This window comes from Macaca nemestrina, chromosome 2 (assembly GCF_043159975.1).
Source record: "Macaca nemestrina isolate mMacNem1 chromosome 2, mMacNem.hap1, whole genome shotgun sequence".
Lineage (NCBI taxonomy): Eukaryota > Metazoa > Chordata > Mammalia > Primates > Cercopithecidae > Macaca > Macaca nemestrina.
This window is the reverse complement of record NC_092126.1, coordinates 108,657,207-108,680,908: the sequence shown is the minus strand read 5'-3', so window position 1 is coordinate 108,680,908 and position 23,702 is coordinate 108,657,207. Positions and strand designations below refer to the sequence as shown.

Sequence of the window (23,702 nt, the reverse complement as noted above, 5' to 3'; positions counted from 1 at the left end):
GAACTTGTATCACCTCCACCCACACCCACCCCATTTCCTCCAATACTGTTCTGACACAGGAGCACTCAATGGTCTTTAAGTTTCACTCTAAGGAGGGAAGTTTTGCATAAAGGGCCTCCTGACATCTCTATTGTGGCATAAACAGATTTCCAGGGGACATTCCGCCCTCCCCCTTCTTTTCAGGGACAACCCTCCATGTTGTTCATGCCAAGGGCCTGGGAGTCATCCTCAAACTGCCCACTCAGCACCCATGTGCGGTTCAGTCTTTTCCCAAGTCCTATCAATTCTATCTCCAAAATCTTTCCCCATTCCATCCAATTCCCAGTTCTCTCCTCCGCACCGCCCCCATCCTAACCGAAGCCATATCTCTTACCTGACTTTGCAAAAGCTCCTTGTAAGTCTCCTCTGTTAATTTAACTAAGCCAAAGCTCCCAAACTCTGCTGAAATAAGAATTACAAAGGGTATATTTGTCTTATAAAGAAAGAAGGAAGGAGGGTTACTGTTCTAGGCATAAGAAAGAAGCTTCACAGGTACTTACTGCTTTTAGAAGATAAGAATGTCACTTAAAATCTTATCTACCAGGGCAATCAATTAAAACTATAGAATTTTTAGGGCTTAAAATTATAGTTATAGGGCAGAGCAACCATCTCCAAAATCTAGGCATCTTAGAAAACACCTTTTCATAAAGAACATTTTCCAAGACCGCTTAGAATGGAATAGTGTCTGCTTTTCTGCAGCTGCAGGGAAGGAAGCAACATTTTTCTTTCTTAATGGAATGAGAGTTCTTTCACCAACAGTTAGAAGAGCCTGCAGTTTCAATATTAAGCACTAGAATTTGATTAGTAAACATCAAGGGGCAAAAGTTTGACTAAGTAACTCAATATTTGTGGCAAACAAATGACAGAAAGAGAACGGTGACAAATGGAATATGGCACAGGTGGTGAAATGTTGCCTCTGAACCCCATTCCCCCTCTTCGCCCTCCAGGGAGATTCACTGAGTAGCCAGGGGGTCTGTGAACATGACCCTCTCCCTCTGCTTAAGTCACAGCACTTGCCTGTTGGCCCCATGGCTTGTTGGGTATATTATCAGCCCCATAGGGATGACGATGCGCTGTACCTTCTGCCCCCTGCCCCTCCAGCTGTTTCCTGTCCATGTCCACCTCACTAACCAGCCCCACTGGTCTTTCCTCAGATCCCAGAAGTTCCATGTTCCTTCCTCCATTAAACATCCACACTCACTGTTCCCCCTGCCTGGAACGCTGTCCCTTCATGCCTGGTCCATCCCTGGTCACCTGTCAGGTCGCAGTGTAAATGGTTTCCTCTCAGGCCAGCCCTACCCTCTACTCCTCACCCAAACCCAAATGATACCTTTCTGTTGTACCCTTTCTTAACACCCTAAATTTTCTTTTTAACACTTGTCACAATTTACAATATATATTTTTGCTTCTTTGTTTTATATCTGTCTCCCTTCCGAGTATAAAGTTCATGAAGGCAGGAGCACTATCTGATTTTTTTCAACACTGTATCCTCATCCATAACACTTAATAAAAATAATAACTGTCAACATTTACTAAATGCTTATAATGCACCTGGCCCCATCCTGAATGCTTTAAGATTATCAACAACATTTCACAAATATTTATTGAGCAATGATTTTGTACCAGGCCTGGTAGTAGCTGCTAGGGATACATCAGTGAACAGAACAGACAAAAGTCACCAGCCTCATAGAGCTGACATTCTAGTCGGGGAAACAGACACTAAACAAATTAATAAGTTAATTATAGGGCATATTCAAGATGATAGTGCTAAGGAGAAAGATAATGCAAGGAAGGGGACAGAATAATATGTATGATGAGATACATATTTTCCCTCTTTTCATGGATGAGAAAACTGAGAGAGAGAGAAATAAAAACTTGTCCAGAATTTGAGACCTTCGTTATTAAGTGTCAGATTCAAGATTTAAACCAAGTTCTGACACCACATGCCTAACATTCCCCTTTCCTGCTCACAAAATAGGAACTCTCTGCTTCGAATTGGTGTTTGAATTTAAAAAATAATAAAATACAAGCCAAAATAGGAACTCAACAGGATTTGATGGGGGAAGGAATGAAAAAATGAATCCAGGGGTTACTTGTGCTGTTCAGATAACCTGAGTATTCACATTGGTTGGGATCTGTTGTGGTTGAGACAACTGCTTTTACAAGTATGCCCATGAGTCCTAAGGTCCACAGACACCCTTTAGGGGTCACCACAGGAGAGTGGAATCCCTGCTCCCCTCCTGCCTCCAGCCAAAGTAGCTCTCCTCTTATCTATCTAATATATTGGGGTTCCAGGTGACCTGTCTTTTGAAAGAAGGATTAAACATTTTGAAAACTGTTCTAGACAAAAGTATAATTGATGGAACTAGCGTAGTGAAAATCTCATTCAATGTGAGAGCAATGGTAGACGTAGCTAGTCCAATCCCTCATTCTACTGAGGCAGAAACTGAGGTGGAGAACAGTGACATGACTTACCCAGAGTCATACAGCCAGTGGCCATCAGCACTAGGACTCCTGTCTCCATTCTAGCACCCTTGCTTCTGCATCACTGCTGTTGACAGACCATTAAGTAACAGGGAGGAGAGGAGGGCTGGCCCTGACTCAACTGAGGCTTCTGTGAAGCCAGCTTGGACAGTGTGGCACTGGTGAATGATAATTGAACCCATTCCCGCTTCTTCCTGGGCAGGTAGCTAGGCTTCATTTCATTACATGTGATGTATTTTTTAAATTTACATTTTTTGGCATCCCTTGAGATCATGTGTGGCCTCGTGGTTGAGTTCTTGCCAATAGATTGTGAATAAAACAAGCAGCATCACTTTCAGGCTGGAAAGAACTCTCCAAAATGATGGGTTGTGCTGACATCAGAGCCTAGCAGAAAAAAAAAAAAAAAAACCAGTCAACGGTAAGAAACAGTAAAATATAGTGGCTAATGGTCAGGCTTTGGAGTTGAACAGAACTAAGTTTGAGTTCCTGCTTTACCATGTACAAAACTCAGTGAGTGACTTTAAGTCTTTTAACTTCTTTGAGCTTCAATTTCCGATACTAGCTAGTTCCATAGGAAAGGAATCCCTGTGTAGAGTATTAATGGAGACTTTTGGTTGCAGACAACAGAATCTGTTCTCGCTAAGGAGTTTATTAAGGAGAATAGAAAATGCGCCAAAATTGAATCCTGGCTGGTCTTCCAGGAACAATTGCCAAAGTTACACTGCAGACCTGGACCACCAAAAGAGCTACACCTCCGCCTAACCAGGAAACTACAGAATTAGGATACTGCCACTATAGTTGCTGACTCCGGGACCATGCTGCCTCTTACCTAAGTTGCACCAGGAAAATGGATGCCTTCCACCCTGCTTCTCTATTTAAGTAACTTAGTTACAAATCAAAGTCTCACACAAGATGATCAGATGCATTGAACCTAAATCACATTTGGAAATTAACTGTTAGGGGGTCTGGAAAATGCCATAGCATTTCAGTCTTTGCCATATGGCACAAGTACTTTAGAAAGATGTTAGAAAGGGTATTGAGTGAGCCAGTACATCTATGGAAAACTGAATGCAGTTTCTGGCACGTAGAAGCTGCACAGTGTTTTAGGCCGGGAGCGGTGACTCACGCCTGTAATCCCAGCACTTTGGGAGCCCAAGCGGGGGTGGATCACCTGAAGTCAGGAGTTTGAGACCAGCCTGGCCAATATGGCGAAACCCTGTCTCTACTAAAACTACAAAAATTAGCCGAGTGTAGTGGCACACACGCCTGTAATCCCAGCTACCCAGGAGGTTGAGGCAGGAGACTCGCTTGAACCTGGGAGGGGGAAGTTGCAGTGAGCTGACAGACTCACTTTTTTGAGACAGAGTCTCAAAAAAGAAAAAAAAAAAAGCTGCACAATGTTTTAACTAAGAGTTTGCGTAACTTAGTCATTAAGGACCTAAATTCTGAAGCCACACCTCTGGGTTCAAATCCCTGCTCCACCAGAATCAGCTGTGTTACCCTAGCAACCCACCTCCCTCTGTATTCCAGCTTACACACCATACAATTAGGTCTGTTTCCATTTATTTGTCATAAAATAGGTTAATTATAATTATATAAGCAAAGGTATAGGCTTGCTGTGAGAAATGGATGAGTTAGTAAGTAAAGCACTCAGAGAAATACCTGGTCATAGAACCTCAATTAACTTGATTAGCTTTTGCTGCTACCAGGCCACTGTTTGTCCTGTCTTCATGGCTCCCAGGAGTAACTGCATTCACTGGAGACCTCTGTGATACCATGTGGGTATGCAAACTCTGCAGACTCTGATGGTAACTTTGTCTCTCATCTGGGAATCTCATTCCTTTCCCCAAATGCTATTTGTCAAAGAGCTTGATGATGATAATTAGTAATAGCCAGGCCCTCTGTCAATTGCTTTATTCATAGTATTGCATTATTGCTCACAACATCTTTTTGGAAATTGGTATTATCACCCCCAATTTACAGCTTAGGAAACTGAGGTTTGGGGGTGTTAGGTAAATTGCCAAGGGTCATAAGGCTGGTTGGTTTCAGATTTGTGATCTGAGGACAGCTCTCTGCTCATGTGTGTGTGTGCCACCATACCTGGTTAATATGCTAACCTACATTTTCTTTAATGCTTTCCCTGGTTCAGGCGGAGAACAGCTGTATTCTCTTTATGGTTCAGTTCAGTGAATATTTACTCTGATCCCTGGAGTATAGCAATAAGTAAGAAAGGGTTCCCATCTTAGAGGAAACTTCAGTCAATCAAGGAGAGGTTGGCATTTAGACAGTTAAAACATGTACAAGCAATGAGAAGTGTGTAAATGGTACAGAATAAACACAAAAGAGCTGTCAGTTAACTAGGACTCCAGACAAGGCTTCAGGGCAGAGATGAAGGCTGAGTGGGGTTACAAATGTCAAAGGTGGGGTAGAAAGCAGAGCAGGAGGGGAAGACACATCACAACACAGCAGTGTGTGAAAAGGCACTGAGGTATGAAAAGCAGCATGGGGTGCCCAGGGAATGACAAGGAAGCCTGTGATTTTGAAGTATAGGTGTAATGTAAAGAACAGCAGAAAATGAAATTGGCAAGAACCTTGGGGAATACTGAAAAGCCACATAAAGGCATAGGGAGTTAGGAAAAAGCAAAGGGTTTTAAGCAGTTAAAAGACCAAGTATGGCTTGCATTTTAGACCAATTCCTGCTTCAAAGGCTGGTTAATGTGTAGATCCCAGTGCAAACAAAAATGTGGAGGCCCTTGTCCACATAGGAGACAAGTGGCTTTTAAAGGTACTAATACACAGTTTTTTCTTTAAAAATATTTAATTATTTCTAAAACATAAGTTTTGTTTTTCTATTCTCCATTTTATTTATTTTTACTCTAATTTTTATTTTCTTGTTTTTGCTTGCTTTGAGTTTTGTTTGCTCTTCTTTTTCTCATTTCCTAACATGGAAAATTAAGCTATTGATTTGAGATATTTTTTTAAAATATAGGCATTTGTAACGGTAAATTTCCCTCTAAGCAGTACCTTACCTGTATTCCGTAAGTTTTAGTGTTTTATATTTTTGTATTTTCTTTCTTTTTTTTTTTTGGTGGGGGAGGAAGGGGGAGCAGAGTCTCATTCTGTCACCAAGGCTGGAGTGCAGCGGCGCGATCTCAGCTCACTACAACCTCTGCCTCCCGGGTTCAAGTGATTCTCATGCCTCAGTCTCCTGAGTAACTAGGACTGCAGGTGTGTGCCATCACGCCTGGCTAATTTTTGTATTTTTAGTAGAAACAGGGTTTCACCATGTTGGCCATGCTGGTCTCAAACTCCTGGCCTCAAGCTATCTGCCCATCTTGACTTCCCAAAGTGCTGGGATTACAGGTGTGTGAACCACCACGCCCACCTGTTTTTGTATTTTCTAATACAAAAGATATTTTCTAATTTCCCTTGTGATTTCTTCTTTGGTCTCTTTTTAGTTAGAAATAAATTTGTAGATTTTCCAAATGTCCTCCTGTTATTGATCCTCTAAATTGATTCCATTGTAATTGGAGAATATACTCTGTATTATTTTATTTTTTGCATTTATTGAGATTTGTTTTATAGGTTAGCACATGATCTATCCTGGGGAATGCTCCATGTGTACTTGAGAACAATATATATTCTGGATGGATTGTTCTATACATGTCTATTAGATCTAGTTGTTTATAGTGTTGTTCAAGTCCTATATATCCTTGTTGATCTTCTGCCTAGTTGTTCTATCCATTATTGCAAGTGGGGTATTGAGGTTTTCAAATATTATTGAATATTTTATTTCTCCTTTCAATGCTGTTGTTTTGTTTTTGTTTTTGTTTTTTTTTTCTTTTTTCTTTTTTTCTCATGAGCAGCTCATGCTTTAACAACTTTGTTAGTTTTTGCCTCAAGTATTTTAGGATATATGTTCATAATTGTTGAACTTAGGTGCATATATGTTCATAATTGTTATGTCTTCCTAATGGGCTGGCCCTTTTGTCATTATAAAATATTCCTATTTAACTCTAGTAACATTTTTGTTTTAAAGTCTATTTTGTCTGATATTTCTATAGATATTTCAGCTCTCTTGTGGCTGCTGTTTGCATGGCATATCTCTTTCCATTCTTTTACTTTCAATCTATAGTCATGAACTGTATGATAATGTTCTGGTCAACAATGGACTGCATATATGATGGTGGTCCCATAAGATTATAACACAATATTTTTACTATGCCTTTTCTATGTTTAGATATACAAATACTTACCATTGTATTACAGTTGCCTACAGTTTTCCATATAGTTAACATGCTGAACAGGTTTAGCCTAGGAGTACTAGGCTGTGCTGTATACCTACGTATGTAGTAGGCTATATCATCTAGATTTGTGTGAGTATGCTTTATGAGGTTTGTACAACAACAAAATAGTCTAATGATGCATTTCTTAGAATGTATCCCTGTCATTAGGTGATGCATGACTGAACTTATATCTTTGAATCTAAGGTGTGTTTCCTGTAGAGAACATACAGGTGGATTTAAAAAATGCAATCTGACAATCTCTGACTTTTGATTGTAATGCTTGATCTATTTGCATTTATTGTTACTATTAATATGTTATATTTATTTCTGCAATTTTGTCCTTTTTTTCCCATATGTTGCATGCTATTTTTGTTCCTTTGTTCCTCTTTTAGTGCCTTCTTTTGCGTTAAGTGGATCATTTCTAGTGTAACATTTGAATTCCTTTAACGATTTTTAACAAGTTATTTCCTTATTAGTTGCTGTATGGCTTATAATATATACCTCAACTTTTTAGAATCTACTTCATATTTATAAACTTAATTTGAATGATATGTATAAACTCTATTCCTACATAGCTCTACTTCCTGTGTACCCTTTTATATATTACTATAGTTATACAAATATGTCTATACATGTATGTTACTCTACAATACCTTGTAAGTATTACTATATATATAATATATATTATATATTTCATATATATATATAAAATCATTGAGCAGCCACAAGAGAGCTGAAATATCTATAGAAATATGAGACAAAATAGACTTTAAAGCAAAAATGTTACTAGAGTTAAACAGGAACATTTTATAATGATAAAAGGGCCAACCCATTAGGAAGACATAAATATATAGTTTTATGTCTTTCTTTTTTTTTTTTTTTTTTTTGAGACAGAATCTCACTCTGTCACCCAGGCTGGAGTGCAGTGGCGCAATCTTGGCTCACTGCAACCTCCACCTCCTGGATTCAAGCGATTATCCTGCCTCAGCTTCCCAAGTACCTGGGACCACAGGTACGTGCCACCATGCCTGGCTAATTTTTTTTGTATTTTTACTAGAGACAGGGTTTCACCGTGTTAGCCAGGATGGTCTTGATCTCCTGACCTCATGATCTGCCTGCCTCAGACTCCCAAAGTGCTGGGATTACATGTGTTATCCACTGTGCCCAGCCAGTTTTCTGTCTTTTAAACGAGCTGAGAGGACAACAAATATATCTTTGTAGAGTTTGTTATATTAATATTTACTATTTCTGATTCTCCTAATTTCTTCCTGTGTATTTGAGTTACCATCTAGTATCATTTCCTTATTCTAACATAGCTTCATCCTCCACCTGCTTCCTTTGTGCTGTTATTGTCAAATGTATTCTATTTCTGTATGTAATAGACCCAACAATGCAATTATGTAAATATTTTGTTTTATAGAATATAAAAATAAGGGGAAAATGAAAGTATACTCTCTTTTAAATGAAATATGAAATTACTCACATAATTACCTTTACCAGCACTCTTTTCTGTGCGTGTAAATTTTATTTATGACCTGGCATCACTTGCTTTCAGCCTGAAGAACTACCTGTAATATTTTTGTAAGGTAGGTCTGCTAGCAACAACAAATTCTCTCAGTTTTTGTTTATCTGGGAATATTTTTATTTTACCTTTTTTTCTCCTTCATTTTTGTAAAGATAGTTTTGCTGGGTATGCAATTCTTGGTTAGCAGTTTTGTTTTGTTTTAGCATTATGAGCATGTCATTCTACTGCCTTTAGCCACTTGTTTCTGACTAGAACGCAGATAATAATCTTATGGGAGTTATCTTATGCACATGAGTTATTTTCTCTTGCAGCATTCAAGATTTTCTCTTTGTCTTTTTCAACATTTGACTATGATGTGGATTTCCTTGCATATACTCCACTTGGAGTTTGCTGAGTTTCTTGGATGTTTTTCATCAAATTTGGGAAGGTTTCAGCCATTGTTTCTTCAAATAAGTTTTCTTCCTTTTTTCCTCTCCATGTAGTATTTCCATTACACATATGTTGGTGTACTTAATAGTGTCTCACATTTTCCTGAGGCTCTGTTCATTTTTCTTTATTCTTATTCTCTCTCATTTTTATATTGTATAATCTCTATCAATCTATATTCAAGTTCACTGATTCATTCTTCTGCCAGCTCAACTCTATTGTTGATTCCTGCTAGTGAATTTTTCACTTAGGTTATTGCACTTTCAATCTAAAGTTTTTATTTGGTTCCTTTAAAAAATCATTTCTAGTCTGGGTGCCGTGGCTCACACCTGTAATTCCAGCACTTTGGGAGGCCGAGGCAGGTGGATCACCTGAGGTCTGGAGTTTGAGACCAGCCTGACCAACATGGAGAAACCCTGTCTCTACTAAAAATACAAAATTAGCTGGGCGTGTTGGTGCATCCCTGTAATCCCAGCTACTCTGGAGACTGAGGCAGGAATATGGCTTGAACTCGGGAGGCGGAGGTTGCTGTGAGTCGAGATCGTGCCATTGCACTTCAGACTGGGCAACAAGAGAGAAACTCTTGTCTCAAAAAAAAAAAAAAATCATTTCTATCTTATCACTGTTAGTCTGTATTTGAGGAGACATTGTTATTATAACTTCCTTTCATTCTTTAAACATGGTTTCCTTTAGATCTTTGAATATTTTCTTAATAGCTGCTTTAAAGTATTTGGCTGCTAAGTCTAACATCTGGGCCCCCTCAAAGGCATTTCGAGTGCCTGATTTTAACCCCTTGTGTATAAGTCACATTTTCTTGCTTCTTTGAATGTGTAATAATTATTCATTTAGAACTGTTCCTTCTAGGAAAGATGACAACTCTGGATACTGATTTCCCTCTCTCCCTCAGGGCTTGTTGTTATTTGCTTATTTATTTGCTTAGTGACTTGGCTGCACGGGTTCAGTGAAGTCTACTTCCCCCACAGCGTGCAGGCTCTCATATTGCTCTTTAAAGGGCATAGCCTTGGGAATGCACTTCATCTTCTTGATCACCAGAAATGACTCTGATCTTAGCTGGACTCTCTTTGATTGTCTGTTTCTCTGACCACTCCATTAATCTGTATCTGTTGAGATCACACCCAGTCATTCACCTCTACAAATTGCTGTCTTGATTGCTCTGTTGCTTTTAAGGATGCTCTAGGATGTAAATCATTCTGCAGTCTGATCCAGTTGAAGTCAAATCCCTTAGTAGGACAGAATGTTGCCAGTCTTTGAGACTTGCCTCAGTCTTCCACTGGAAAGAACCTCTGCTCTACAGAGCTGAGGGTGGGATGAGAGTTGGAGAACTTATTCTTCACCAGGTGTCTTACTCAGGTCTTCTCTATGGTGCAGGAATTGGTGGTGGGGGCAGGAACTGATGCTGGCACTCAGCTGCTGCCACCACTCAGTATGGATCTTCTGCAGCCCAGAGCCAGGGCGGTTGGGATCTGTTAATGTCCACTGGCTACCTAAACTATTCAGAATAGGTCTCTGTCCTAGCAAGCTGGGGTGTGTGAGAGTTGCCAGTTGGCTGCTGGGCCCACTAAAGTAGCTGTCCTGCAACATAGCTATGTGGTGAACGGGGGAATGTGGCGTTCACCAGCTTCCCCACTCATATCCACCCTACATAGCAGGAGTTAGGGGTGAGGAAGTGGGAAATACTCAGTTGCCACCATTTACTCTATATAGGCTTTCCACAGCATAGAGATGTGGAAAATAATATCTGTTGATGGTCACTGTGATGGTTAATACTGTCAGCTTGACTGGATTGAAGGATACAAGCTGTTAATCCTGGGTCTGTCTGTTAGGGTGTCGTCAAAGAAGATTAACATTTGAGTCAGTGGGCTGGGAAAGGCAGACCCACTGTTAATCTGGTGAGCACAATCTAATCAGCTGCCAGTTAATATAAAGTAGGCAGAAAAACATGAAAGGTGAGACTGGCCTAGCCTCCCAGCCTACATCTTTCTCCTGTGCTGGATGCTTCCTGCCCTTGAACATCGGACTCCAAGTTCTTCAGTTTTGAGACTCGGACTGGCTCTCCTTGCTCCTCAAGCTTCCAAAGAGCCTATTGTGGGACCTTGTGATAGTGTAAGTTAATACTTAATAAACTCCATATATACATATATAAACTCCCACATATATGTATATCCTATAGATAGATCTCATATATATATATTATTAGTTCTGCCCCTCTAGAGAACCTTAATACAGTCACTAACTGCAGTGTATGTTTGGCTATGTAAATATTTTTTACTTTTACATGTCAAAATTAAAACAGAATTAAAAAGTAAGGGACAAGGTGGGATAAAGTTATTTGAACAAACATTATATATAAAGACATAATGTGTTTAATGTATTTAAAATATAGGGGACTTTTAAAAAATCAGTAAGAAAACACTAACAGTGCAAAAGTAAAATAAAAAAAAATTAAAGTCATGAATAAGCAAGACACAAAAGAATATGTGCAAATGATAATAAACATTATGAAAATATATCCAATCTCAAAAATTAGGAAATACAAATTAAAACACCACCAAGATACCACTTTTTCCTACAAAATGGAAAAAGATACTTTCAAAGTCAATGTCAATGCCAGTAATGATGTAGTTAGCTGGACTCTTAAAATACAAATTTGTGCAACTGTTCTGGAAAGGAATTTGGCAGTATTTATCAAAACACTCTAAAATGGTTATATCCTTACATGCAGAAGTTTCTGCTGAGAATCTGATCCTACATAAAGTAACCAGAGGACATCCACTGTAATAAGAGCAAAAGATTAGAAAGGACTAAGTGTGCAGCCATAAAGAAATAGTTAAATAAATTATGCTAATTCATCTATTAAAAAGTCACACTGTTAAAAAAAACCCATGTGTTTAAGGAGTATTTAGTAATATGGGAAAATGTTCACAATGCAATGTTTAGTGAAAAGGAATATACAACTGTACATATGGACATGATATCATTTTTGCAAAACACAGACGCAAATATGTATTTTTGCCTTTGTGTGTGTGTTGGAGGCAGGGGGATTCTGTGTGTCTATGTGCCTGTGTGTCAGGGACATCCTAGCTAAGGACAAAGTTACATTTTAAGGTGCTGAAGGCATCCATTTGAATGAGCTGATATGTGTGAAACTCTTCTCTGATGGCTAATTGAGGAGGGAGGAGGTACTGGTACTTGGGGGTGAGGAGAAGTGAGGTAAGGAGTAGAGAGATGAGTTCAAGAAAGCACACAGAATGGGGTTTGTTTTCTGTTATCTCCTTGGACCAGTCTTAATCCTGACTGAAATGACAGAGGCAGAAGCTGAAGTTGTTGATTTTACAAAATGCTTTTTAAGGCTCTAGGGACTAGCAAGTCTGCTTCATAGCCTGATGGCAAGAGTGACACTTATGGGTGGGAGAATTCCTACTGTCACTCCTCATAAATCCAGCCTCTTGAGCCTGACTGCTTCAGGAGGAATGGGAGCCAGTCCTCTGAGAAAGGATGTTGGTGTCTGCACCTGAACCCCATTCTGCAGGGGCTGTGGTGGGTTCTCCAAAGTGCCTTTTTAGAGACTAGACACCAAATGTATAGAGTAGGAACTCAAAGGACTTGGAAGTTGGTCCTTAGTCCTGGATTTGAATCCTGCCTCTGGAAACTGTATAACTTTAGTCATGCTTCATAACTTTTGGAAGACCCAATCTTGACATCTACAAGCTGGACGTTATAGTGCCCACTATTGTGAAGAGTGAGGTGGTATACATGAAGCTCATAACAGCATTCCTGTACATATAAAGAGGCTCAACAAAAATTTAATGGCAATGACAATGAGTGATTCCAAGCTGCAGGCTGATAGCGTTGAAGGATCCTTCAGACATTTGAAGGAAGCCTTTGGAACATCCTGAAGCAAGTTTCTTTCCACCTAGAAATTTAGATATTGGTTTTTTAAAGTTCTATAGCATAATCTCAGTTTAAGTGGGCATCTCCTTGGCTGTCCTTTAAACACAAAGCCACCTGCTGTCTTTGCTTTCTCCCTATTCCCCTGCCTGCTTCCATTAGTAGTCCTCTCCTGTTTGACACTAGACTTGATGAAAAGATGAAAGTTTCCTTTGTGGACATAAGAACTGTGTTGTTTCAACAAAAGCTTGCATAATCATCCTTAGATGTGTTGACAGCATTTTTATCACCTAGACATCGGATTGAAGACTTGAGCATGTCTAGCTTTTAATTGCCTTGCCCACCCACACAGAAGCTGTTTGGAGCATTAATATGGTCTGTTTAGTACTTTCTGATTGCAACTCTACTGATGTAAACAGCACCCCGGCTCCTTGGTGAGATGAGGAGGGGAGACTTTAAATTTCTTGTTCTTCTCCAGTAAGACTTTCTCAAGAATTTATCACCAAAAAGCTCATACATTTCATAATTACAAGGGCTACACAAAGACTACAAAGAAGAGGTCAAACAACAAAGGTGATGTCAGAAGCAAAAGAAGAGGGAAGGCAGAAAATGATGAGAGAAAAAGATGATGAGGAAAATAGTTATTTGATGGGACCAGTGCAACATTATCATAAGTAAGAAGAGTGTTGAAAGGGGTAGGTGTATATATTGTGCATCTCCTCTGCATTGGCTACTGTATCAGAATGAACTGGAATCAATAAGATGCTAATCCATGCTGGTACCACCCATGCAGGTGGCTGACACAGAGGCCATTTGCAGTCACTTTGGCAACTCTTGTAGGGGCAGAGAAAGTCTCATGTTCCTTGGCACAATTATACCAAGGATATGACAGTCATGCTCATGGCAGGAAGAGACTGTCCTCATATTGAGACTGGACTTGCCTCTGTGGGGAATGAGGTCAACGCTTGCCTCAGTAAGATTGCTTGCTTCATGGACAACTTGTAAGAAAATCCTCTGCAGCTCTCATGGGTCGGGAGATTAGAATGGAATCAGAGTATCCACCATCATCCTTACTAAGGAGGCCAGAGGACATCAATTAATTTCTAGGCAAATCCCAAGGTGCCCACATTTACAAAATACAAGAGACTGAGAGAAGCAAAGCCCTTTTCCCCTTTGGCATGCGTCGGTGGCAGCACCAAGGGACAGGGGCAATGTCTGGGGGTAATCAACACCAGTCTAGGCCACACCAAAAAAAAAGCTCCCACCCCCATACTTGTGAAACAAGCATGTAGCCCTCACTCCTGTTCCCTCACCTGCCATAAAGACTGCTGCCTTCTGATTCCTACCATATAGAAATTCTGAGCTCAATGACAGGAGTGGAGCTGCTTGAGGCTCCTGGAATTGTGGGGCTGTAGACTGGGGACTTTGAAAGAAAGACTTACAGGGGTAAAGGGGAAGAGGGATTGAGAGAACAGAAAGGGAAGTTGACAGAGAGGCATAGTACACATGAGAAACTTCCCTCTCTTTCCCTGTTTATTTTTTTAAAGACTCTGCACATTGCTTCTCAGCCTTTTGGCTAAGATCAAGTAAAGACTTTGTGCACTAGAATTAAGTTGATCATATTTACATAGGTTAACTATAATCATGGATCTATGGAAATTCTCTCTTTTTCTTTTTTGTCTTCAGACCCGTAATTGATTTCATACACATCCTGCTGCCTTAGCAGATAGATAGGTAAGTCTGACGTGAGTCCTGCCAGATCTCTCTCTACCTCTGCAATCTGTCCTTCTGCTGTTCCTACTACCCCTCATATATGGAAGTGGGCTGTTGGCTTATCCTTCAACTGTATCTCTAGAGACAAGCTCCAGCTCTATCTCTCCAATGCCAAAAATCCCACAAGTTGGCCAGGCACGGTGGCTTACACCTGTAATCCTAGCACTTTGGGAGGCCGAGGCGGGCAGATTGCTTGAGCTCAGGAGTTCAAGACCAGCCTGCGCAACATGGTGAAACACCATCTCTACTAAAATACAAAAAATTATCTGGGTATTGTGGTGCATGCCTGTAGTCCCAGCTACTCAAGAGGCTGAGGCAGGAGAATTGCTTGAACCCGGGAGGCGGAGGTTTCAATGAGCAGAGATGGCGCCACTCCACTCCAACCTGGGCGACAGAGTGAGACTCCATCTCAAAAAACAAAACAAAATCCCACAAGTCATCTTACTGGCTCAGATTGGGCCTGATGCCCAACTCACACCAATCACTGTGGTCAGGGAAGTTGAGTCGTGTCTCAATATGGCAGCTCCCGGCTGGGCACGGTGGCATATGACTGCAATCCTAGCACTTTGGGGGTTCAAAGCAGGAGGAATGCTTGAGCCCAAGAGTTCGAGACCAGCCTGGGCAACATAGTGAGAGGTCATCTCTACGAAAAGTTGAAAAAATTAGCCAGGCATGGTGGCATGTGTCTATGATCCCAGCTACTTGGGAGGCTGAATATGAGAATCACAAGCCTGGGAGGTTGAGGCTACGGTGAGCTGAGATTACACCACTGCACTCCAGCCTGGGCAACAGTGAGAGACCTTGGATCAAAATATATACATATATCTGAAATATATATATATATATATATATATATATATATATATATATATATATATATATATTCGCCCGGTTGCCCAGGCAGTCCCCAATCAAGCCACTTGGTTAAAATAGAAGATAGAAGAGAAAGAGGAAGAGAGAGAGAGAGAGAGAAAGAGAGTTCTAGTCTGGATAGACAAAACAATGGATGTCTACTTGAGGCAATCACTGAAGTTCATGTATTCTTCACTATACCTTAGGAAGGACTTTTTTATTTTGAGTTAATTTGGTGTTGTGAACCCAACAGCTGATATATATATATATCTGATATAATCCTGCACCAGTTTTTCACCTTCTTCACAGTAACCCATCACAACTCTCAATCCTATTCTGTCATTATTCTTTGAGCTACAAGAAAGTAGGGCTAGTAATTTTGATGATACTAATTACAAGACAACAATGATACTAATTACAGCAACTAATTAACAAGAACTCACCAGGTGTTATCAACTCTCCTAAGAAGCTCCCATATGTTAAACATTCATTTCATTTTCATAATAATCTCAAAACTTATTTACTGTTAATATCCCCACTTTAGAAATAAATAAACCTGGCTGGGTGAGGTGGTTCATGCCTGTAATCCCAGCATTTTGGGAGGCTGAGGTGGGTAGATCACTTGAGGTTAGGAGTTTGAGACCAGCCTGGCCAACATGATGCAACCCTGTCTCTAATAAAAATGCAAAACTTAGCTGGGCATGGTGGCGTGCACCTGTAATCCCAGCTACCTGGGAGACTGAGGCAGGAGAATTGCTTGAACCCCGGAGGCGGAGGTTTCAGCGGGCTGAGATCGTGCCGCTGCACAGTGAGCCGAGATCGAGTCACACTGCAGAGTGAGACTCTGTCCCAAAAAATAATAAATAAATAAATAAATGAATAAACCAGTGCATACAGTAATTTGAACAAGGTCATAAAATTAGTATATGACAGAGCGAGAATTTCAACCCAGGTGTGCCTGCTTCTAAAATCATCTTAAATTTTGGAGACCTCTATTGACAAGGTATGAGCAAGAGTGTGAGTGCCAAAAAAGCAGGAACTTCCTTAAAAAAAAAAAAAATTCCTAGCGCACCAACCACAAAGTTTTGCACATCATAGGAACTTAAACATTTATCAAATTGAATGTTGCTCAATTTTCAACATTCAGGTCCATCTGAGTTCTTCCCTGGGACAGCCAAGCATTTTCAAGAGCTGCAGCTGCACTTACCTGAAGATTGTTCAATCAGGGAGGTGGTTAGGCTTTTCGGAGTTTGTTGCAAAATATCTGATAGGCAGGTTAGGCTTCATGTGTACTTAAGACAAAAGCATACAATTGTAGTACATGCTGATTTGTGATATTTCTGCTATATTGTACTGTAAAACCCACAATTTTTCAGATCTGAAGAGATTTATATGTGAGTTCTTGAGCTTTTTCACAGACTAATGACACTAAATCTATTCATATTGAAATGTCCTATTTTGAGAGGTTGATGAGTTTGTTCGGCTTCTTTTTTTCCACTGACTTGATGGACTTTTAGCAGTCTCTGGATGAGCCCAGCTAAGAGTCCAATTAGATCCCGAATGCAGTCTCGATGGGAACCCTGGTTTTAAGGTTTAGTTATTATTTTGATATTATTACAGAGGTTCATGGATAAAAGAGAGAAGTCAACAAAGATCTAGAAATAAGAAGTTTGGGGAGAAGGTGCATACTGGACTCCACCTTCACTATGGTGAGAACAGGGGCGATGAAAAGCATCTGAGATAAAGGCTTGGTGGAGGTCTCACCAAGAAGCTGATGGGAAGGTTAAACATGGCAGGGGTGGCAGAGTGGAATGGGAACTCTCTAAGTCCCAATGTGTATGCAGCAGGTCTGGGTTCCCTCCTGTGGTCCCTGTTGTGTTGTGACCCTGGCTTTTCAGAGGGCTGCAGCCCCAGTGATGGCACTTAGCTAACTTCTAGAGCTTCTAGACGCTATTGGGAAGGAAACAAAAATATCCTCTTAAAATGCTGGGGATTTTAGTTAAAGGTAAAAGGTCAAAACACAGGAGTTCATGCTGCCCCTCCTCTCTGCTTTTAGCAGTTCAAAATAGAGCTGAGACAGCCGGTGCCAGAGAATCCAGGAGCAGACTTCACTCTTCCCATCAATTTACCTTCCCACATTTTCCTGCTTGCAGATACTCCCTTCTTTGTCTTGTCCTTATATAAGATGTATGGCTCTTTGTTAAGATACTATTTCAACAAGGCCCCTAAACCACTGGCTTAAGAGAGAAATACTTTTTTTTTTTTTTTTTGAGACAGAGTCTCGCTCTGTCACCCAGGCTGGAGTACAGCGGCACCATCTTGGCTTGCTGAAAGCTCCGCCTCCTGGGTTCATGCCGTTCTCCTGCCTCAGCCTCCCGAGTAGTTAGGACTACAGGCACCCACCACCGTGCCCAGCTAATTTTTTGTATTTTTAGTTGAGACGGGGTTTCAGCGTGTTAGCCAGGATGTTCTCGATCTCCTGACCTTGTGATCCACCTGCCTCAGCCCCCCCAAAGTGCTGGGATTACAGGTGTGAGCCACCGTACCTGGCTGAAAAATACTTTTGAACTGAGGCCTCTCCCATATGATGGATGTAACACACTTGAATAGACTTCTGTTTGGTTTTCTTTTGTTGATTTGACTTTTATTTTGGGGAGAATGTCTCAACTAAGAACCTTTCAAAAGAAGAAAAAACTTGTGTTTTCTCCCCTACAGTTGTTTAGGCTGCTCAGTCCCCATTGCACCCCTTCTGGAATCTTCACATTTCCTTTGGAAACTTCATCCTGTGACTCAATTAGTTGTTGGCTCAAGCAGAACTAATCCCGGTGGGCCAGTGACTCAAATGTGGTCACTGGGAATACTGCATCCCCCTGGCCACTTACTTGATTCAGGCTATGCACATGATCCAAGGTGGCCAATCAGACCTGAGCCAGGCCAATTGAAAAGCCAGTCCTAGGAATGTTATCAGAATAATTGTTGAAAAGACTCTTTTTCTGGTGATGTTTCTCAACTGGTAAAGCCAGCCGCTACTGTTAACCATTTTTGCCATCAGAGAGAAGAGGTTTAATGGTACCGTTTTAGGCATTGATCCCACCATTTGAGTCTGTAGCTATATGAGCCAATAAAGTCCCCTCTATGCTTAAGACAGCGTTTAAGTTTTATTTCTCTCACTTATACCTGAAAAATTCCCAATGTAGAAGCCAACCCCAGTCAATTAGTAGTGGCTGCCTGAAGCTCTGTGTTAAGGACTGTAAGGCTGTATCCTGGCTCAGTAGAAGAAATACTATGATTGATTAGCAGTGTTTGCCTCAGGCAAGGGATGAGAAACCAGTGGCATGTGTGCTTTGTATATGCCCTTCCTATGTTTGAAGTTCTTTCATTGCTGCTGGGCTTTGTGGAATAACTATCAGTTGGTTCATCTGTTAATAGTCATCTAGTCCAATTTCTATGGATGGTGTTCTGCACTGGGTGTTTGTGTCCCCTCAAAATTTATGCGTTGAAGCTCTAACCCCTAGTGTGGCCATGCTTGGAGAGTGCCTCTAAGAAAGTAATTAAAGTTAAATGAGGACATAAGAGTGGGGCCCAAATGCAATAGGATTAATGTTCTTATAGGAAGAGACACTAGAGAGCCTCCTATCCCCACCCCGCACTGAGAGAAGGTCACGTAATGACATATAGCAAGAAGGCAGCTGGTCTGCAAGCCAGGAAGAGAGCCCTCATCAGAGACCAACACTAGAATCTGGGAATTTAGCCTCCACAACTGTGAGAAAATAAAGTTCTGTTGTTTAAGCCACCCAGTAACTTGATATGGCAGCCAAAAGGAAAGTAATACAGATGGTAAAGCAAAATTATGACATACGGTGTGGGATATTTCTGTTGGTGTGCTCTGACTTTGTGATACAAATGGCCAATATCAGTCAGGACCCAGAGGCTCCTCCCATTTAATTAAAAGCTTCTACCAAAGACTGAGACATGTGCAGTCAGAGAAGCCATGATAGGGCACAGCCCCTTAGAGTCATTCATTATTCAGATCAAGGGTATATATGTATATATACATATGAAACATTACTTCCCCAACAACTATGAGGATGACATTTGGGAGTCTGGCCATTAAATTTCCTTTAAGCAATACTTTCACTTTTCTAGTCCTGAGCTTTCATGCGCAGGGACCTGAGGCCAGCATGCTTGACCGAGAGTATGGACCGGGTTATACTCCTCCAAGCCTTCATCCCATTGACTGAAAAAAGCTTGTGGGTATAATCTGAGTAAATTCTTAAAAATAGAGTAAGTCTATTTTTTATCCACAGAGACCTTTGTAAGCCTTCTAAAGTTCCCTCTATTGCCTCCTTCCTTCTGTCCTTTGGTCAACAGCCCAGCCTCCACTGGTTACTCTCCACTTTCAGACTTGAAAGAACCATGGGGTTCCATGGGTGGCTACCAACAGGTAGTGAAGAAATGTGGGGATCAAAAATAAAATCAGACCGGGTGTGGTGGTTCACACCTGTAATTCCAGCACTTTGGGAGGCTGAGGCAGGTGGATCAGCTGAGGTCAAGAGTTCAAGACCAGCTTGGCCAACATGGTGAAATCCTGTCTCTACTAAAAATACAAAAATTAGCTGGGCATGGTGGCATGTGCCTGTAATCCCAGCTACTTGGGAGGCTGAGGCAGGAGAATTGCTTGAACCCAGGAGGCAGAGGTTGCAGTGAGCTGAGATTACGCCACTGCAGTCCAGACTGGGCAACAGAGCAAGACTCCATCTCAAAAACTAAAATAAAATAAAAATAAAACCAGATCAAGTTAGAAAAATTGTAAAAGCTTATTGTGCATGCAAAAGAACAGTTATCAAACTGGGAGATTTTGAACTAAAAGTAGTAAGAAGCCCTTCTTTCAGCAGTTACATCACAGTTTATAAAGTATAAAGAAGGAAGTATTTTTTACTTTTTTTTCTGATTGGCTGTTAAACATTAACATTCTTTTTAGGGCAAGTAGAGATTTTTAAGCTGATTTGTCTACAGCTGATTTCACTGTAGCATGCTGACAATGATGTAAAGGTTATGTTTTGTGTTTCATTTATATTTACATCTATTGTTTAGGGGAAATCAGGATGACTTCAGTTTTGGCTATGCAGCTATGGATAGATGGTCTTGGGGTTTATCTAAATTGTGGCTTCCATTTTTGTTTTTCTTTAGCAGCAGGAAGTAGCTCCCTGTTAGGTGAACGCTGACCAAGGAGAACAGGTGATGCTGAACCAAACGGATCAACCCACACTCCTTTCTCTATTCCAGGGACTACACTGTAACAAGGGCAGCTCTCTTTAGTCATTATTTTGGAAAAGTCCCATGTGCTGAGTAGACACACCTGCTAAGCCACCCACTCTGCTGCTTCTCGGCTTGCCAGGCTGTGGTATCCAGTGTGGTAACATGTTGCGGTATGCTGTTTTGCATCTTTTCTTACCCCTTCCTCACTCTCACTAACCAGGCTTGGCACTTCTCAAGCAATTAGTGCCAGTTGTTTAGCCTCTGTTTCAGGCTCTGCTTTTGAGAGCACTTAAGCTAAGAAATCCTTCTTCTTGATGTCTTTTCTAGGATTCACCCAGGTATTTGAGCAAGTTCAGGTTACTGAAATCCTTGTTCCTCCATGCAATTTATGCCCAATTATAGTAACAATTGCATTTGGCTAAAAAAATAAATAAATAAAAAGGGAAATGAGACAAGGAAAGATGCAAAGCAATACAAAAGTTTACTATCACTCACTGAAGCCTTTCCCTATAAGGTAGAAAGTTGTATTATACCATTTTGCAGGTGACAAAACTGAGACTCAGAGGTGCTTTTTAGTTTAGGTGATTGAACTGGAACTCTTACCCCATTTTCTGAATGCTCATTCCAGCACTGGTAGCTTTCAGGACCACATCTTAAATTCCTACTCTAGTAAGCCTCTGGGAAAAAGCAACAGGGTCACCTCACATATCATTAGTGTGTGCTTGGGCAGAACTCCAGGGGCTCTTACTGTTTATAAGTGAGACAGCTACCAGCCCCACTTATATTGAGACCATTTCCTTTCCTCCAAGAGTTGACTTTCTGCCTTGGGTCTTCTCAGTGGGGAAGATGGTGCTATGTCAACTGTTCATTTAGCAAGGGTCTCTCAGAGCAAGGGCCAGGGTGCTTGTAGGCTTGCAGAAGGGCTCACAAGCTGAAATCTGATTTTTTTTCCTCTCTGACAGCCATCTCTTCTTTGACAAAGAGATTAGCAAGCTGTCCTTTGTTGCTTCTCTTCTTCCTTGATTACATCATTTTGCTGTCAGCCATAGGCAAGAAAAGAAAGGCACCACTCTAGTCAGCCTGTCTGCTATTTATAGATGTTGCAGGTAAAGATTTCACTGGGGAGAGAGGCTTGCTTTGCATGGGAGTTTCTTTAACCCAGTGCTACTCAAAGGTTGGCCCAAACTAGCAGCATCAGCATCATCTGGGCATTTGTTTAAAATGCAGAATCTCAGGTCCCTCCTCTGACCCTGTAGACCAAAATCTCTGCTGGAGGAGCCCAGGGGTCTGTGCTTTAACAATCTCTCTGGGTGACACACATCTTCAATAAAGGTTAAGAATCTTTAAATGATTTTCTTCCTCCCCTCCTAAGTACAGGTATTGAACATTGGCTAAATTACCCAAGGGGCTTCATATGACAATTGGAGAGGCAGCATGTGGAGGAGAGAACAATGGGCTTTTGAATTTGGCAGAGTGGATTTCATTTTCTGTACTCCACTTGCACTGTGATCATGAACTGACCTTTCTGAGCCTCAGATTCCTTAATAATAACACAGAAGTAATTATCACTGCTTTCTAGGGTTATCATAAGGATTATATGAGATATTAATATGATAAACCTTTGCTGCATGGTAGGAGCTCAATAAATTGTTGCCAAAGTAGTAATAGTAATATGATGTCATCATCATCATCTTTAGTGTGAGTTTGGGGTGTGCTGTAAACACTTGATGTGCCTCTGGCTTCATGGTACCTTTTGAACACCATTGTTAACTTTGGGAAATAACCAGCTGTGATGGTTGGGTTTGTGTGTCCACTAGGCCAGGCTATATTACCCAGTTATTCAGTCAAACACTACCCCAGCTGTTGCTGTGGAGGAATTCTGCAGACATTGTTCATATCTACAATTACATAGAGGAGATCCTCTTGGATTATGTGGATGAACCTCACCCAACCAGTTGAAAGGCCATAAGAGCAAAACTGAAGTTTCCTTGAGGAAGAAAAATTCCGCTGGTCCCAGTGGCTCACACCTGTAATCCCAGCACTTTGGGAGGCTGAGGCAGGCAGATCACTTGAGGCCAGTAGTTTGAGACCAGTCTGACCAACATGGAGAATCCCCATCTCTACTAAAAATACAAAATTAGCAGGGGTGGTGTGCTGAGACCAGCCCAGTCGGGGAGACCCTAACCTGGCGGTGCTAGAGGAATTAAAGACACACATGCAGAAATATAGAGGTGTGAAGTGGGAAATCAGGGGTCTCACAGCCTTCAGAGCTATCATAGCTACCATTAAATTACTCATTGTGACTGGTTGTCCTACTTTCCTCGGGTTTCGTTCCACCATCTGCGACAGCTTCCTGATCAGTCCCCAGGTGGGTGGCTGTGTTTGATGGGTGTTGCTCATGACAGTTGGGGTCTTCCTCAGCGTCAGCCTTAACATGGCTGCAACCGGGGTCCTCGGGTTTCTCCTGGAATCTCTTCCTCAGATAATTGCTCTGGAATTAGAACTTGTGCTCCCCATTGTTGTAATAAATCTCTCCCCCATAAATTTATAGGTACAGAAGTTATAATTGGTTGAATAGTCCCAGGTTGTCCATCGGGCCCTTCGCATTGCAAAATAAAACTACTTTGATATACTTCAGGGGCTTTACCAACACTCTGCAGCAGAAGCATGTCCTTAAGGCACAGATCGCTCATGCTATTGTCTGTGGTTTAAGAATGCCTTTAAGCAGTTTTCCACCCTGGGTGGAATAAATAACTATGAGAAATTCCAGACCTGTGAGGATAAACTGTTCCCAGCTGCATTGGACAGCTTAATGAGAGACACCTTGCCCCACCAATCTGCTTTTGTCAGAACAGTATCCCCTCCTTCCCTGTTTGAAGAGGCTCTGCCTGCCTTGCTTGAGGTTCTCGAATGTCACACTCACAGAAGTTACTTGGCTTGGGAAAGTCAAATCTCTGCAGGTTCCCTTCACCCCTGCCACCGTCACTGTCTTTTGACCTATAAGCAAAATCAGACCCCAGCAGTCACAGGAGCCAAATACAAAGTCTGTCCTGGGAAGAAGGGGCATCTATATTAAAAGAATTGCAAGAACTTGCAAATCTGTGCCAGAAAGAAGCATAGAGGAATGCATGTTTAATGTGTTTAAAATG

The 23,702-nt window shown here is 41.1% G+C and overlaps 1 long non-coding RNA gene across 1 annotated transcript in view; it reads right to left on the bottom strand.

Annotated features, from left to right (window-relative positions):
- Nucleotides 1-377: 377 nt before the first annotated feature.
- LOC105480332 (uncharacterized) overlaps nt 378-23,702 on the bottom strand; it is a 36,661-nt gene continuing 13,336 nt past the window's right edge. The window contains exons 2-3 of the long non-coding RNA XR_011619399.1: nt 2,515-2,907; nt 378-441 (exon numbers count right to left, since the gene is read on the bottom strand). This is a non-coding gene — a long non-coding RNA (uncharacterized lncRNA). The remainder of the gene's footprint in view (nt 442-2,514; nt 2,908-23,702) is intronic.